This window comes from Rhinoraja longicauda, unplaced genomic scaffold (genome assembly GCF_053455715.1).
Source record: "Rhinoraja longicauda isolate Sanriku21f unplaced genomic scaffold, sRhiLon1.1 Scf002103, whole genome shotgun sequence".
Taxonomy (NCBI): Eukaryota; Metazoa; Chordata; class Chondrichthyes; order Rajiformes; family Arhynchobatidae; genus Rhinoraja; species Rhinoraja longicauda.
In genome coordinates this window covers 1-16,680 of record NW_027603317.1, presented here as the reverse complement: position 1 = coordinate 16,680, position 16,680 = coordinate 1, and the positions used below count along the sequence as shown (strand labels likewise).

At 52.5% G+C, this 16,680-nt stretch overlaps 1 long non-coding RNA gene across 1 annotated transcript; it reads left to right on the top strand.

The window, feature by feature from the left end:
* The first annotated feature begins 847 nt into the window (after positions 1-847).
* LOC144591819 (uncharacterized) lies at positions 848-16,674 on the top strand. The gene is made up of 3 exons (XR_013547025.1): positions 848-881; positions 5,198-5,295; positions 14,859-16,674. It is a non-coding gene; the product is annotated as an uncharacterized LOC144591819 (long non-coding RNA).
* Positions 16,675-16,680: the final 6 nt, after the last annotated feature.

Below are 16,680 nucleotides of genomic sequence, written 5' to 3'. Positions count from 1 at the left end.
ACTGTATCACTCTATGACTCTAGTGTAGCTGGGACATTGTTGGCCAGTGTGGGTGAGTTGGGTTGGGCTGAAGGGCCTGTTTCCACACTGTATCACTCTATGACTCTACCCACCACACTCTCAGTATAACGTGAATGTGAATGTGTGTGTATATATATACATATATATAGTAAGATGTTATTAAATCTTACTGTATTCAGGTCCGTGTGTTAACAAGGTACCTTTGACTCACTCCACCAGTTTATATCACCCCGTACACTAGCACTGTCTGACACTAGGGACAATTTTACAAGTTCACCGAAACCAATTAACCTACAAACCTGTACGTCTATGGAGTGTGGGAGGAAACCGAGCACCCGGAGAAAATCCACGCAGGTCACGGGGAGAACGTACAAACAGCAGCCGTAGTCAGGATCGAAACTGGCCACTTTTTCTGTAAACTAGTCTCTGAAGTTCCTTGTTTCAACACTCAAAAGACAGGTACTTGTTTAGGAGAGGTTCACAGGGATATGGGCCAAATGGGACTAGCTTAGATGGGGCATGTTGGGCGGCACTGATGAGTCGGGCCGAAGGCCTGTTTCCGTGACGTGACTCTATGACACGCCTTTCAGCCCAACTTGCCCAGGCCGATTAATTTGCCACGTTTGGACCATATCTCTCTAAACCAGGGAGGGCATGGTTTGACGCTGGGCTGCATTTTGTGTGCCGCCAGGACGTAGAGAAGGAACTGGAGGTGCAGATCGGGATGAAGCAGGAGATGGAGCTGGCCCTGAAGATGTTGGAGAAGGACATCTGTGACAAGCAGGACGTGCTGGTGACCTTCCGGCAGCAGGTGGACGAGGTGCAGGGCTCTCAACCACGAGCTGTGCCAGCAGGTCCAGGTGAGGGGAGGGGGGGTATCTGTCCCACCGTCTGCAATGAACGCCCACCCCCCCCTCACGGGGCTGGGGCCGAGGGTTGCCAACTGTCCCGTATTAGCTGGGTCATCCCGTATTTTGGGCTAAATTGGTTTGTCCCGTACGGGACCGCCCTTGTCCCATATTAGGCCCAGACGCCGTAGGCCCGGACGGTGCTGTAGGCCTGGACGCTGTAGGCCCAGTGGCCACTGTAGGCCCCGACAGTATAGGCCCAGTGGCCACTGTAGGCCCCGACAGTGTAGGCCCAGTGGCCACTGTAGGCCCCGACAGTGTAGGCCCGGAGGGCGCTGGAGGCACGGACGCTGTAGGCCCGGACAGTGTAGGCCCAGTGGCCACTGTAGGCCCCGACAGTGTAGGCCCAGTGGCCACTGTAGGCCCCGACAGTGTAGGCCCGGAGGGCGCTGGAGGCACGGACGCTGTAGGCCCGGACAGTGTAGGCCCAGTGGCCACTGTAGACCCCGACACTGTAGGCCCGGAGGCCCGTGCGCCGCCTGACGGAGGTTGCCTAACAACCCGCCTCCCTGCCCGGGCGGCCGCCAATGGTGGAGCGGGAGCACGTGGCCACTGGCTGGGTGAGGTCACGTGGGGCGCGGGGCGGTGACATCACCTTGTCCTGTATTTGGGAGTGAGATAGTTGGCAACCCTATTGGGGTCTAACGCAGGGCAGCCAACACTAGACAGTGGAAGGGGTTTATCACAATGGTGCCTGGGCTGAAGGCAGTTAGTTGATGGGTCAATTGATATATTCATGTATTAGTTAATGTGTAAATGTAGTTAATGTACAAATGTATTAGTTTGTGGCAGCACAGTAGCACAGCGGTAGAGTTGCTGCCTCACAGCGCTGGAGACCCGGGTTCCATCCTGACTACGGGTGCTGTCTATACGGAGTTTGTACGTTCTCCCTGTGACCGTGTGGGTTTTCACCGGGTGCTCCGGTTTCCTCCCACACTCCGAAGATGATCAGGTTTGTAGGTTAATTGGCTTGGTTAAAATGTAAATTGTTCCTCGTGTGTAGGATGGTGCTAGTGTACGTTGGTCAGCGCTGGACTCGGTGGGCCGAAGGGCCTGTTTCCGTGCTGTATCTATATAAACAATACTGAACCAATGTGTCAGTTAATTTATTAGTTAATTAGAGGATATTGGGAATTAGTGCTTGCATTAGAACCAGAAACATAGAAACATAGACAACAGGTGCAGGAGGAGGCCATTTGGCCCTTCCAGCCAGCACCGCCATCCACTGTGATCATGGCTGATCATCCACAATCAGTAACCCGTGCCTGCCTTCACCCCATATCCCTTGATTCCGCTAGCCCCGAGAGCTCTATCTAACTCTCTCTTAAATTCATCCAGTGAATTGGTCTCCACTGCCCTCTGTGGCAGAGAATTCCACAAATTCACAACTCTCTGGGTGAAAATGTTTCTTCTCACCTCAGTTTTAAATGGCCTCCCCTTTTTTCTTAGACTGTGGCCCCTGGTTCTGGACTCCCCCAACATTGGGAACATTTTTCCTGGATCTCACAGCAGTAACAGGATCGTTCCGAGTCAGCATGGATTAATGAAGGGGAAATCATGCTTGACTAATCTTCTGGAATATTTTGAGGATGTAACTAGGAAAATGGACATGGGAGAGCTAGTGGATGTGGTGTACCTCGACTTTCAGAAAGCCTTCGACAAGGTCCCACATAGGAGATTGGTGGGCAAAATTAGAGCACATGGTATTGGGGGTAGGGTACTGACATGGATAGAGAATTGGTTGACAGACAGAAAGCAGTGAATACAAACCCAGTCTTTCCAATCTTTCCTCATATGACAGTCCCGCTATCCCGGTGATTAACCTGGTGAACCTACGCTGCACTGCCTCAACAGCAAGGAGGGAGTCCTTAAATTAGGAGACCAAAACTGCACATAATACTCCAGATGTGGTCTCACCAGGGCCCTGTACAACTGCGGAAGGACCTCTTTACTCCTGTACTCAAATCCTCTCGTTATGAAGGCCAACATGCCATTAGCTCTCTTCACTGCCTGCTGTACCTGCACACCAACTTTCAGTGACTGGTGTACAAGGACACCCAGGTCTCGCTGCACTTCCCCCTCACCTAACCTGACACCATTGAGATAATAATCTGCCTCCTTGTTTATGCCGCCAAAGTGGATAACCTCACATTTATCTACATTATACTGCATCTGCCACCCATCTGCCCACTCACTCAACCTGTCCAGGTCACCCTGCAACCTCCTAACATCCTCTTCACAGTTCACACTGCCACCCAGCTTTGTGTCATCCACAAACTTGCTAGTGTTACTTCTAATTCCCTCTTCCAAATCATTAATATATATGGTAAACAGTTGCAGCCCCAACACCGAGCCTTGCGGCACTCCACTCGACACTGCCTGCCATTCTGAAAAGGACCCGTTTACTCCTACTCTTTGCTTCCTGTCTGCCAACCAATTCTCTATCCATGTCAACACCTACCCCCAATACCATGTGCTCTAATTTTGCTCACCAATCTCCCGTGTGGGACCTTATCAAAGGCTTTCTGAAAGTCTAGATACACTACATCCACTGGCTCCCCTTCATCCATTTTACTTGTCACATCCACAAAAAATGTCAGTCGATTAGTCAAGCAGGATTTCCCTTTCATAAATCCATGCTGACTTGGACTTATCCTTTTACTGCTATCCAAATGCACCATTATTACCTCTTTAATAATTGACACCAGCATCTTATTATTATTTGGTATTATTAGGACAGACTAGGAATAAAAAGGAACTGCAGATGCTAGTTTATACCAAAGATAGACACAGAGTGCTGGAGTAACTCAGCGGGTCAGGCAGCATCTCTGGAGAACATGGACACAGAGTGCTGGAGTAACTCAGCGGGTCAGGCAGCATCTCTGGAGAACATGGACACAGAGTGTTGGAGTAACTCAGCGGGTCAGGCAGCATCTCTGGGGAACATGGACACAGAGTGCTGGAGTAACTCAGCGGGTCAGGCAGCATCTGTGGAGAACATGGACACAGAGTGCTGGAGTAACTCAGCGGGTCAGGCAGCATCTCTGGGGAACATGGACACAGAGTGCTGGAGTAACTCAGCGGGTCAGGCAGCATCTGTGGAGAACATGGACACAGAGTGCTGGAGTAACTCAGCGGGTCAGGCAGCATCTGTGGAGAACATGGACACAGAGTGCTGGAGTAACTCAGCGGGTCAGGCAGCATCTGTGGAGAACATGGACACAGAGTGCTGGAGCAACTCAGCGGGTCAGGCAGCATCTGTGGAGAACATGGACACAGAGTGCTGGAGCAACTCAGCGGGTCAGGCAGCATCTGTGGAGAACATGGACAGGTGGTGTTTCAGGTGGTGACCTTTCATCAGACAAACTTGGCTTGTTTTCTCTGCAATTATAGAAAACCTGATAATTTAGTTTGGAGACACAGCACAGAAACACACCCTTCAGTCACCCCACCCGCTCACACTAGTTCTCTGTTATCCCACTTTCTCATCCACTCCCTGCACAATGAGGACAATTCACCGAAGCCAATTAACCTACAAACCTGTGTACGTCTTTGGAGTGTGGGAGGAAACCGGAGCGCCCGGAGAAAACCCACCCGGTCACAGGGAGAACGTACAAACTCCGTACAGACAGCGCCCGTAATCAGAATGTGGGTCATGTGGGTGGGTACTGTGGTAGGGTGGGTGCTGTGGGTGTGGGGTGTGTGTGTGGGGTGTGTGTGTGTGGGGTGGGTGTGTGTGTGGGGGGTGTGTGTGTGTGGTGTGTGTGTGTGGGGGTGTGTGTGTGTGTGGGGGGGGTGTGTGTGTGTGTGTGTGTGTGGGGGGTGTGTGTGTGTGGGGTGTGTGTGTGTGTGGGGTGTGTGTGTGTGAGGTGTGGGTGTGTGTGGGGCGTGTGTGTGTGGGGCGTGTGTGTGGGGTGTGTGTGTGTGGGGTGTGTGTGTGTGTGGGGTGTGTGTGTGTGTGTGTGTGGGGTGTGTGTGTGTGTGCGGGGTGTGTGTGTGTGGGGTGTGTGTGTGTGGGGTGTGTGTGTGTGTGTGGGGGGGGTGTGTGTGTGGGGTGTGTATGTGTGTGTGTGGGGTGTGTGTGTGTGTGTGTGTGGGGTGTGTGTGTGTGGGGTGTGTGTGTGTGGGGTGTGTGTGTGTGGGGTGTGGGGTGTGTGTGTGTGTGTGTGTGGGGTGTGTGTGTGTGTGGGGTGTGGGTGTGTGTGTGTGTGGGTGTGTGTGTGTGTGCGCTGGTCTCTGCAGCTGTCCCACCTCCTGTCTGTCCGCAGGGCTCAGACCACGTGATCCGACAGAAGAACGAGATCCTGGCGCGGCTGGGGGAGAAGGCGGGTCAGATGAGCTGCACCGTGCGGCAGCTGGAACAGAGGTGAGGGGGACACCACACCCCCAGGGTGGGGGGCTTCTGTAATTCACAGGCACCGCACGGAAACAGGCCCTTCAGCGCACCCAGCCATCACCTGTTCACACCATTCACTCTTCACACGTCAGTCTGACGAAGAGTCCCGACCCGAAACGTCACCCATTCCTTCTCTCCAGAGATGCTGCCTGACCCGCTGAGTTACTCCAGCACTCTGTGTCCATGTTCTCCAGAGATGCTGCCTGACCCGCTGAGTTACTCCAGCACTTTGTGTCTTCCTGTTCACACTAGTTGTATGTTATTCCACTCCCTAGAGACTAGGGACAATTTACAGCAGCCAATTAACCTACTAACCCGCACGTCTTTGGAGTGTGGGAGGAAACCGGAGCACCCGGAGAAAGCCCACGCGGTCACGGGGAGAACGTACAAACTCCGTACAGACAGCACCCGTAGTCAGGATCGAACCCGGATCTCTGGCGCTGTTAGGCAGCGGCCCCATCATAACTCATAGGGGCAGAATTAGGCCATTCGGCCCATCTAGTCTACTCTGCCATTCAATCATGGCTGATCTATCTTTCCCTCTCAACCCCATTCTCCTGCCTTCTCCCCATAACCCCTGCCCATGCTGACCAACCTACCCATGCTGACCAACCTGCCCATGCTGACCCCAACATGCCCATGCTGACCAACCTGCCCATGCTGACCCCAACATGCCCATGCTGAACAACCTGCCCATGCTGACCAACATACCCATGCTGACCAACCTGCCCATGCTGACCAACCTACCCATGCTGACCAACCTGCCCATGCTGACCCCAACCTGCCCATGCTGACCAACATGCCCATGCTGACCCCAACCTGCCCATGCTGACCAACATGCCCATGCCGACCAACCTGCCCATGCTGACCCCAACATGCCCATGCTGACCAACCTGCCCATGCTGACCCCAACATGCCCATGCTGACCAACATGCCCATGCTGACCAACCTGCCCATGCTGACCCCAACCTGCCCATGCTGACCAACCTGCCCATGCTGACCAACATGCCCATGCTGACCAACCTGCCCATGCTGACCCCAACCTGCCCATGCTGACCAACCTGCCCATGCCGACCAACATGCCCATGCTGACCCCAACCTGCCCACGCTGACCAACATGCCCATGCTGACCCCAACCTGCCCATGCTGACCCCAACCTGCCCATGCTGACCCCAACATGCCCATGCCGACCAACATGCCCATGCTGACCCCAACCTGCCCAACATGCCCATGCTGACCCCAACCTGCCTATGCTGACCAACCTGCCCATGCTGACCCCAACCTGCCTATGCTGACCAACCTGCCCATGCTGACCCCAACCTGCCCACGCTGACCAACATGCCCACGCTGACCAACCTGCCCACGCTGACCAACCTGCCCACGCTGACCCCAACCTGCCCACGCTGACCCCAACCTGCCCACGCTGACCCCAACCTGCCCACGCTGACCCCAACCTGCCCACGCTGACCAACCTGCCCATGCTGACCCCAACCTGCCCACGCTGACCCCAACCTGCCCATGCTGACCAACCTGCCCACGCTGACCAACATGCCCATGCTGACCCCAACCTGCCCATGCTGACCAACCTGCCCACGCTGACCAACCTGCCCATGCTGACCAACCTGCCCATTCTGACCAACCTGCCCATGCTGACCCCAACATGCCCATGCTGACCAACCTACCCATGCTGACCAACCTGCCCATGCTGACCCCAACATGCCCACGCTGACCAACCTGCCCATGCTGACCCCAACATGCCCATGCTGACCAACCTGCCCATGCTGACCAACCTGCCCATGCTGACCCCAACATGTTCATGCTGACCAACCTGCCCATGCCGACCAACCTGCCCATGCTGACCCCAACCTGCCCAACATGCCCATGCTGACCAACCTGCCCATGCTGACCAACCTGCCCATGCTGACCCCAACATGCCCATGCTGACCAACATGCCCATGCTGACCAACCTGCCCATGCTGACCCCAACCTGCCCATGCTGACCAACCTGCCCATGCCGACCAACATGCCCATGCTGACCCCAACCTGCCCACGCTGACCAACATGCCCATGCTGACCCCAACCTGCCCATGCTGACCCCAACCTGCCCATGCTGACCCCAACCTGCCCATGCTGACCCCAACCTGCCCATGCTGACCCCAACCTGCCCATGCTGACCCCAACATGCCCATGCCGACCAACATGCCCATGCTGACCCCAACCTGCCCAACATGCCCATGCTGACCAACCTGCCCATGCTGACCCCAACCTGCCTATGCTGACCCCAACCTGCCTATGCTGACCAACCTGCCCATGCTGACCCCAACCTGCCCACGCTGACCAACATGCCCACGCTGACCAACCTGCCCACGCTGACCAACCTGCCCACGCTGACCCCAACCTGCCCATGCTGACCCCAACCTGCCCACGCTGACCCCAACCTGCCCACGCTGACCCCAACCTGCCCACGCTGACCAACCTGCCCATGCTGACCCCAACCTGCCCACGCTGACCCCAACCTGCCCATGCTGACCAACCTGCCCACGCTGACCAACATGCCCATGCTGACCCCAACCTGCCCATGCTGACCAACCTGCCCACGCTGACCAACCTGCCCATGCTGACCAACCTGCCCATGCTGACCCCAACATGCCCATGCTGACCAACCTGCCCATGCTGACCAACCTGCCCATGCTGACCCCAACATGCCCATGCTGACCAACCTACCCATGCTGACCAACCTGCCCATGCTGACCCCAACATGCCCACGCTGACCAACCTGCCCATGCTGACCCCAACATGCCCATGCTGACCAACCTGCCCATGCTGACCAACCTGCCCATGCTGACCCCAACATGTTCATGCTGACCAACCTGCCCATGCTGACCCCAACCTGCCCATGCTGACCCCAACATGCCCATGCTGACCCCAACCTGCCCATGCTGACCAACCTGCCCATGCTGACCAACCTGCCACGCTGACCAACCTGCCCATGCTGACCAACCTGCCCACGCTGACCAACCTGCCCATGCTGACCCCAACCTGCCCACGCTGACCAACATGCCCATGCTGACCCCAACCTGCCCATGCTGACCAACATGCCCATGCTGACCAACCTGCCCACGCTGACCAACATGCCCATGCTGACCCCAACCTGCCCATGCTGACCAACATGCCCAACCTGCCCATGCTGACCCCAACCTGCCCAACATGCCCATGCTGACCAACCTGCCCATGCTGACCCCAACATGCCCATGCTGACCAACATGCCCATGCTGACCAACCTGCCCATGCTGACCAACCTGCCCACGCTGACCAACCTGCCCATGCTGACCCCAACCTGCCCATGCTGACCAACCTGCCCACGCTGACCAACCTGCCCACGCTGACCCCAACATGCCCACGCTGACCAACCTGCCCACGCTGACCAACATGCCCATGCTGACCAACCTGCCCACACTGACCAACCTGCCCACGCTGACCAACCTGCCCATGCTGACCCCAACCTGCCCATGCTGACCAACCTGCCCACGCTGACCAACATGCCCATGCTGACCAACCTGCCCACGCTGACCAACCTGCCCACGCTGACCAACCTGCCCATGCTGACCCCAACCTGCCCATGCTGACCCCAACCTGCCATGCTGACCCCAACCTGCCCATGCTGACCAACCTGCCCACGCTGACCAACCTGCCCATGCTGACCCCAACCTGCCCATGCTGACCAACCTGCCCATGCTGACCCCAACCTGCCCACGCTGACCAACATGCCCACGCTGACCAATCTGCCCACGCTGACCAACCTGCCCATGCTGACCCCAACCTGCCCACGCTGACCAACATGCCCATGCTGACCAACCTGCCCACGCTGACCAACCTGCCCATGCTGACCCCAACCTGCCCAACATGCCCATGCTGACCAACCTGCCCATGCTGACCCCAACATGCCCATGCTGACCAACACGCTCCATCTATACAGGTCTTAATAAAAGTTTCCCCTCTCATCTTAAACTAATGTCATAGAAACATAGAAAACACAGACAACAGGTGCAGGAGGAGAGGCCATTCGGCCCTTCGAGCCAGCACCGCCATTCATTGTGATCATGGCTGATCATCCACAATCAGTAACCCGTGCCTGCCTTCTCCCCATATCCCCTGATTCCACTAGCCCCTAGTGTTGTAGAACTATCCAATGACTTGGCCTCCAAGATGAATCCCACAGATTCACCACCCTCTGACTCGAGAAATTCCTCTCATCTCCTTGTGAAAGGAAGGTCCTTTAATTGTGAAGTAGTGCCCTGTGGTCCCAGACTCTCCACACCCACTCCATCCAGGCCTTCCAATATTCGTTGGGAGCGAGTGTGAACGAGGGATTGCTGGACGCTGTGGAACTGGCGGCGGGGTGGAAGGGCTTGTTTGTGTGCTGCATCTGTAAACTAAACTAAACTAGATTGTCCTGAGATTGGCGTTGTGTAACTGATGGTCCCAGCATGGATGTGGATACAGATGTGGGATGCTGGCCGATTCACCGGCTGAGTAAGTGTGGGGCTGGGGTGTGTGTGTGTGTGTGTGTGTGTGTGTGTGTGTGTGACACGCCTGGTGTGAGTGTGGTCACCTCACACCCACCCCCCACATCTCCACGGTGTCAGGTGTCTGTGCTGGGGGAGGGGTGGTGGGGAGAAGGACACCTACAACTGATAGACTTGCAACGTTGTGTGTGTGTGTGTGCGTGCGTGCGAGCCTGTGTATGTGTGCATGCCTGTGTATGCGTGCGAGCCTGTGTGTGTGTGTGTGTGTGCGAGCCTGGGTATGTGTGCATGCCTGTGTATGTGTGCATGCCTGTGTATGCGTGCGAGCCTGTGTGTGTGTGTGCATGCCTGTGTGTGTGTGTGTGCGAGCCTGGGTATGTGTGCATGCCTGTGTGTGTGTGTGCATGCCTGTATGTGTGTGCATGCCTGTGTGTGTGTGTGCATGCCTGTGTGTGTGTGTGCATGCCTGTGTGTGTGTGTGCATGCCTGTGTGTGTGTGTGCATGCCTGTGTGTGTGTGTGTATGCCTGTGTGTGCGCGCAAATGCCATGCATGTTCCCGTGTGTGTGCTGCTCATGTGCACCCATCTGTCTTGTATGTGGCTGCATATGCAAATGTATTGTGTGTACACTGTGTATTGTTTGTGCACCCTTTGTGTGTGTGTGCACACACGTGTGTTTACCCGTGTGTGTATTGTGTGTACACGGGTCTGTGTGCGTACACTTGGGTGTGTGGGTGGGGTGTGTGTGTGTGTGTGGTACATGTCTGTGTATATATATATATATATAGAAGGTATTTATTCACAAAATGCTGGAGCAACTCAGCAGGTCAGGCAGCATCTCGGGAGAGAAGGAATGGGTGACGAAGAGTCTCGACCCGAAACGTCACCCATTCCTTCTCTCCCGAGATGCTGCCTGACCTGCTGAGTTACTCCAGCATTTTGTGAATAAATACCTTTGATTTGTACCAGCATCTGCAGTTATCTTCTTATACTATATATACAGTGCGCTCCATAATATTTGGGACAAAGACCCATCATTTATTTGTTTGCCTGTGAACTCCACAATTTGAGATTTGTAATAGAAAAAATCACGTGGTTAAAGTGCACATTGTGAGATTCTAATAAAGGCCATTTTTATACATTTTGGTTTCACCATGTAGAAATTACAGCAGTGTTTATACATAGTCCCCCCATTTCAGGGCACCATAATGTTTGGGACACATCAATGTCATGTAAATGAAAGTAGTCGTGTTTAGTATTTTGTTGCATATCCTTTGCATGCAATGACTGCTTGAAGTCTGTGATTCATGGACATCACCAGTTGCTGGGTGTCTTCTCTGGTGATGCTCTGCCAGGCCTGTATTGCAGCCATCTTTAGCTTATGCTTGTTTTGGGGGCTAGTCCCCTTCAGTTTTCTCTTCAGTATATAAAAGGTATGCTCAATTGGGTTCAGATCGGGTGATTGCCTTGGCCTCTCAAAAATTGACCATTTTTTAGCTTTGAAAAACTCCTTTGTTGCTTTAGCAGTATGTTTGGGATCATTGTCTTGCTGTAGAATGAACTGCCGGCCAATGAGTTTTGAGGCATTTGTTTGAACTTGAGCAGATAGGATGTGTCTATACACTTCAGAATTCATTATGCTACTACCATCAGCAGTTGTATCATCAATGAAGATAAGTGAGCCAGTACCTTCAGCAGCCATACATGCCCAGGCCATAACACCCCCACCACTGTGTTTCACAGATGAGGTGGTATGCTTTGAATCTTGGGCAGTTCCTTCTCTCCTCCATACTTTGCTCTTTGTCTCATCTGTCCACAAGACCTTTTTCCAGAACTGTGGTTGCTCTTTTAAGTTCTTCTTGGCAAACTGTAACCCGGCCATCCTATTTTTGTGGCTAACCAGTGGTTTGCATCTTGCAGTTTAGCCTCTGTATTTCTGTTCATGAAGTCTTCTGCGGACAGTGGTCATTGACAAATCCACACATGACTCCTGAAGAGTGTTTCTGATCTGTCGGACAGGTGTTTGGGGATTTATCTTTATTATAGAGAGAAGTCTTCTGTCATCAGCTGTGGAGGTCTTCCTTGGCCTACCAGTCCCTTTACTATTAGTAAGCTCACCAGTGCTCTCTTTCTTCTTAATGATGTTCCAAACAGTTGATTTTGGTAAGTCTAAGGTTTGGCTGATGTCTCTAACAGTTTTATTCTTGTTTCTCAGTCTCATAATGGCTTCTTTGACTTTCATTGGCACAACTTTGGTCCTCATGTTGATAAACAGTAATAAAGGTTTCCAAAGGTGATGGAAAGACTAGGTGCTGCGATCTCTCTTATACCTGCATTAAACACACCTGAGCAATTATAAACACCTGTGAAGCCATGTGTCCCAAACATTATGGTGCCCTGAAATGGGGAGGGGGGACTATATATAAACACAGCTATAATTTCTACATGGTGAAGCCAAAATGTATAAAAATGGCCTTCATTAAAATCTGACAATGTGCACTTTAACCAAATCTGATTTTTTTTCTATTACAAATCTCAAATTGTGGAGTACAGAGGCAAATAAATAAATGATGGGTCTTTGTCCCAAACATTATGGAGGGCACTGTAAATAGATATATATATATATATATATATATATATATATGTGGTGCGTGTGTGTGTGGTGTGCATGGCTGTGTCTATATACAGTAAATATATTTGTGTGTGTGCTTACGTGTGTGTGTGGTGTGTGTCTGCTATGTGGTGCATGTCTGCGTGCGTGTGTGTGTGCGTATGTGTGTGTGTGGTGTGCATGTCTATATAGAAACATAGAAAATAGGTGCAGGAGTAGGCCATTCGGCCCTTCGAGCCTGCACCGCCATTCAACATGATCATGGCTGATCATCCAGCTCAGTAACCTGTATCTGCCTTCTCTCCATACCCCCTGATCCCTTTAGCCACAAGGGCCACATCTAACACCCTCTTAAATATAGCCAATGAACTGGCCTCAACTACCTTCTGTGGCAGAGAATTCCACAGACTCACCACTCTCTGTGTGAAGAAATGTTTTCTCATCTCGGTCCTAAAAGACTTCCCCCTTATCCTTAAGCTGTGACCCCTGGTTCTGGACTCCCCCAACATCGGGAACAATCTTCCCGCATCTAGCCTCTCCAACCCCTTAAGAATTTTATATGTTTCTATAAGATCCCCCCTCGGTCTTCTAAATTCCATCGAGTACAAGCCCAGTCTATCCAGTCATTCTTCATATGAGGAGTCCTGCCATCCCAGGGATCAATCTGGTGAACCTTCTCTGTACTCCCTCTAAGGCTAGAATGTCTTTCCTCAGATTAGGAGACCAAAACTGTACACAATACTCCAGATGCGGTCTCACCAAGGCCCTGTACAACTGCAGCAGAACCTCCCTGCTCCTAAACTCAAATCCTCTTGCTATGAATGCCAACATACCATTCGCTTTCTTCACTGCCTGCTGCACCTGCATGCTTGCTTTCAATGACTGGTGCACCATGACACCCAGGTCACGTTGCATCTCCCCTTCTCCCAATCTGTCACCATTCAGGTAATACTCTGCTTTCCTGTTCTTGCCGCCAAAGTGGATAACCTCACATTTATCCACATTATATTGCATCTGCCATGCATTTGCCCACTCGCCTAATCTATCCAAGTCACTCTGCAGCCTCCTAGCATCCTCCTCGCAGCTAACACTGCCACCCAGCTTCGTGTCATCCGCAAACTTAGAGATGTTGCATTCAATTCCCTCGTCCAAATCATTAATATATATTGTAAATAACTGGGGTCCCAGCACTGAGCCTTGCGGTACCCCACTAGTCACTGCCTGCCATTCCGAAAAGGACCCGTTTATTTCTACTCTTTGCTTCCTGTCCGCCAACCAATTTTCTATCCACCTCAACACTGAACCCCCAATACCATGTGCTTTAAGTTTGTACACCAATCTCCTATGTGGGACATTGTCGAAGGCCTTCTGAAAGTCCAGATATAACACATCGACTGGTTCTCCCTTATCCACTCTACTAGTTACATCCTCGAAAAATTCTATAAGATTCGTCAGACATGATTTGCCTTTGGTAAATCCATGCTGACTTTGTCTGATGATTTCACCACTTTCCAAATGTGATGCTATATATACAGTATATATATCTGTGGGGTGCATGTCTGTATGTGTGTGTGGGGTGCATGTCTGGTGAGTGTGTGTGTGGCGTGCATGTCTGGTGAGTGTGTGTGTGGGGTGCATGTCTGGTGAGTGTGTGTGTGGGGTGCGTGTCTGGTGTGCGTGTCTGGTGCGTGTGTGTGGGGTGCGTGTCTGGTGTGTGCGTGCATGTGTGTGTACGGTGCGTGTCTGGTGCGTGCGTGTGTGTGGGGTGCGTGTCTGGTTGTGCGTACGTGTGTGGGGTGCGTGTCTGGTGTGCGTGCGTGTGGGGTGCGTGTCGTGTGTGTGGGTTGCGTGTCTGGTGTGTGAGTGCGTGTCGTGTGTGTGTGGGGTGCGTGTCTGGTGTGTGTGTTTGTGAGTGTCTGGTGTGTGTGGTGTGCGTGTCTGGTGTGTGTGTTTGTGAGTGTGGTGGGTGTGGTGTGCGTGTCTGGTGTGTGTGTGGGGTGCGTGTCGTGTGTGTGGGGTGCGTGTCTGGTGTGCGTGTGTAGGGTGCGTGTCTTGTGTGTGTGTGTCTGTGTGTGTGTGGGGTGCGTGTCTGGTGCGTGCGTGTGTGTGTTATGTGTTTACATGTGTGTAATATCTGCACGCTGTGTGTGCTAGTGGATAATTCTCTGCTATAAGGTGAGGGGAGGGATGGTGTTGTGCTCATCATTGCGGGATAACCAAACTGCTCTTCCCCCTGTTCCCCCTCTTCCCCCTGTTCTATCTCCCTGTCTTCTCTTCCCTTGCCTGTCCTGTCTCCACCGTGCTGTTGCGTGCTGTGCGGACCTGTCGACATCTCCGCCTGCCTGCCTGCCTGCCTTCTTCTCCTGACTCTGCGGCCGGCTGCTTCTAACCTACAGTGAGAGTGACTTGGTGAAACAAGCCAGGAACCTGAACCTGGCGGCTGGCAAGCTGGTGCACAGACAGTAGGGGTGTGGTGGCTGGCCTGTGTCTGCCTGGCTGGCCCATCCCACCCACAGACAGTAGGGGTGTTGTAGCTGGCCTGTGTCTGCCTGGCTGGCCCATCCCACCCACAGACAGTAGGGGTGTTGTAGCTGGCCTGTGTCCGCCATGTTCTCCAACTTCAAAGTTGTGGTTACAGTTTGCAGTGGAGCATGTGGTTTTATTTCCCCCCGACCGAGTAGCTACAAGTCGGCTACAGAAGTTGATTTTTTATTTATTTCTAATAATATTTGGGTGATTAATGTTCCACGCGTGGTCCTTTCAGCCACCGTTTCCATCGTCTCAGAAACTAAAACTGCAGACGCTGGTTAATATCGAAGGTAGACACAAAATGCTGGAGTAACTCAGTGGGTCAGGCAGCATCTCTGGAGAACATGGACACAGAGTGCTGGAGTAACTCAGCGGGTCAGGCAGCATCTCTGGAGAACATGGACACAAAATGCTGGAGTAACTCAGCGGGTCAGGCAGCATCTCAGGAGAGAAGGAATGGGTGACGTTTCGGGTCGAGACCCTTCTTCAGACGGATCAAATGGGTGACGTTTTCGGGTCGAGACCCTTCTTCAGACTCAACCCGAAACGTCACCCATTCCTTCTCTCCAGAGATGCTGCCTGACCCGCTGAGTTACCCCAGCATTTTGTGTCTAGTTTCCATGGTCTCTCTCTCTTTCTCTCTCTCTCTCTCCTCTCTCTCTCTCCCTATCTCTCTCTCTCTCTCAGGGGAGAGTGGAGTCAGACCCTTATGAACTCATGATCTCCTCAACTTGTTCTTGTCTGTTTTAGTTGCTTAAACCAACTGGTGTGAAAGTGGATTCAGACAGGGTCACCTTGAGCAGTTTGATAAACCATTGCAGGCATCAGGATGATAGGATTAACCTCTGATAACAAGGGTGTGTGTGTGCAGTGGAAATGTGTAGGAAGGAAATGCAGATGCTGATATCAGACGAAAACACACAGAGTGCTGGAGTAACTGAGTTCTGCTGCAGTTGTACAGGGCCTTGGTGAGACCGCACCTGGAGTATTGTGTACAGTTTTGGTCTACTAATCTGAGGAAAGACATTCTAGCCTTAGAGGGAGTACAGAGAAGGTTCACCAGATTGATCCCTGGGATGGCAGGACTTTCATATGAAGAAAGACTGGATAGACTGGGCTTGTACTCGCTGGAATTTAGAAGACTGAGGGGGGATCTTATAGAAACATATAAAATTCTTAAGGGGTTGGAGAGGCTAGATGCGGGAAGATTGTTCCCGATGTTGGGGGAGTCCAGAACCAGGGGTCACAGCTTAAGGATAAGGGGGAAGTCTTTTAGGACCGAGATGAGAAAACATTTCTTCACACAGAGAGTGGTGAGTCTGTGGAATTCTCTGCCACAGAAGGTAGTTGAGGCCAGTTCATTGGCTATATTTAAGAGGGAGTTAGATGTTGCCCTTGTGGCTAAAGGGATCAGGGGGTATGGAGAGAAGGCAGGTACAGGTTACTGAGCTGGATGATCAGCCATGATCATATTGAATGGCGGTGCGTACAGGCTCGAAGGGCCGAATGGCCTACTCCTGCACCTATTTTCTATGTTTCTATGTAACTCAGCGGCTCAGGCAGCATCTCTGGAGAACACTCCAGCACTCTGTGTCTTTATTGATTAGCATTGATTGCATTTGATAGCAAACACTGCAGATCTGACTTGTGCTAAATTTTGAAAAGGTGTTAAGATGCAACAGTGGAGTT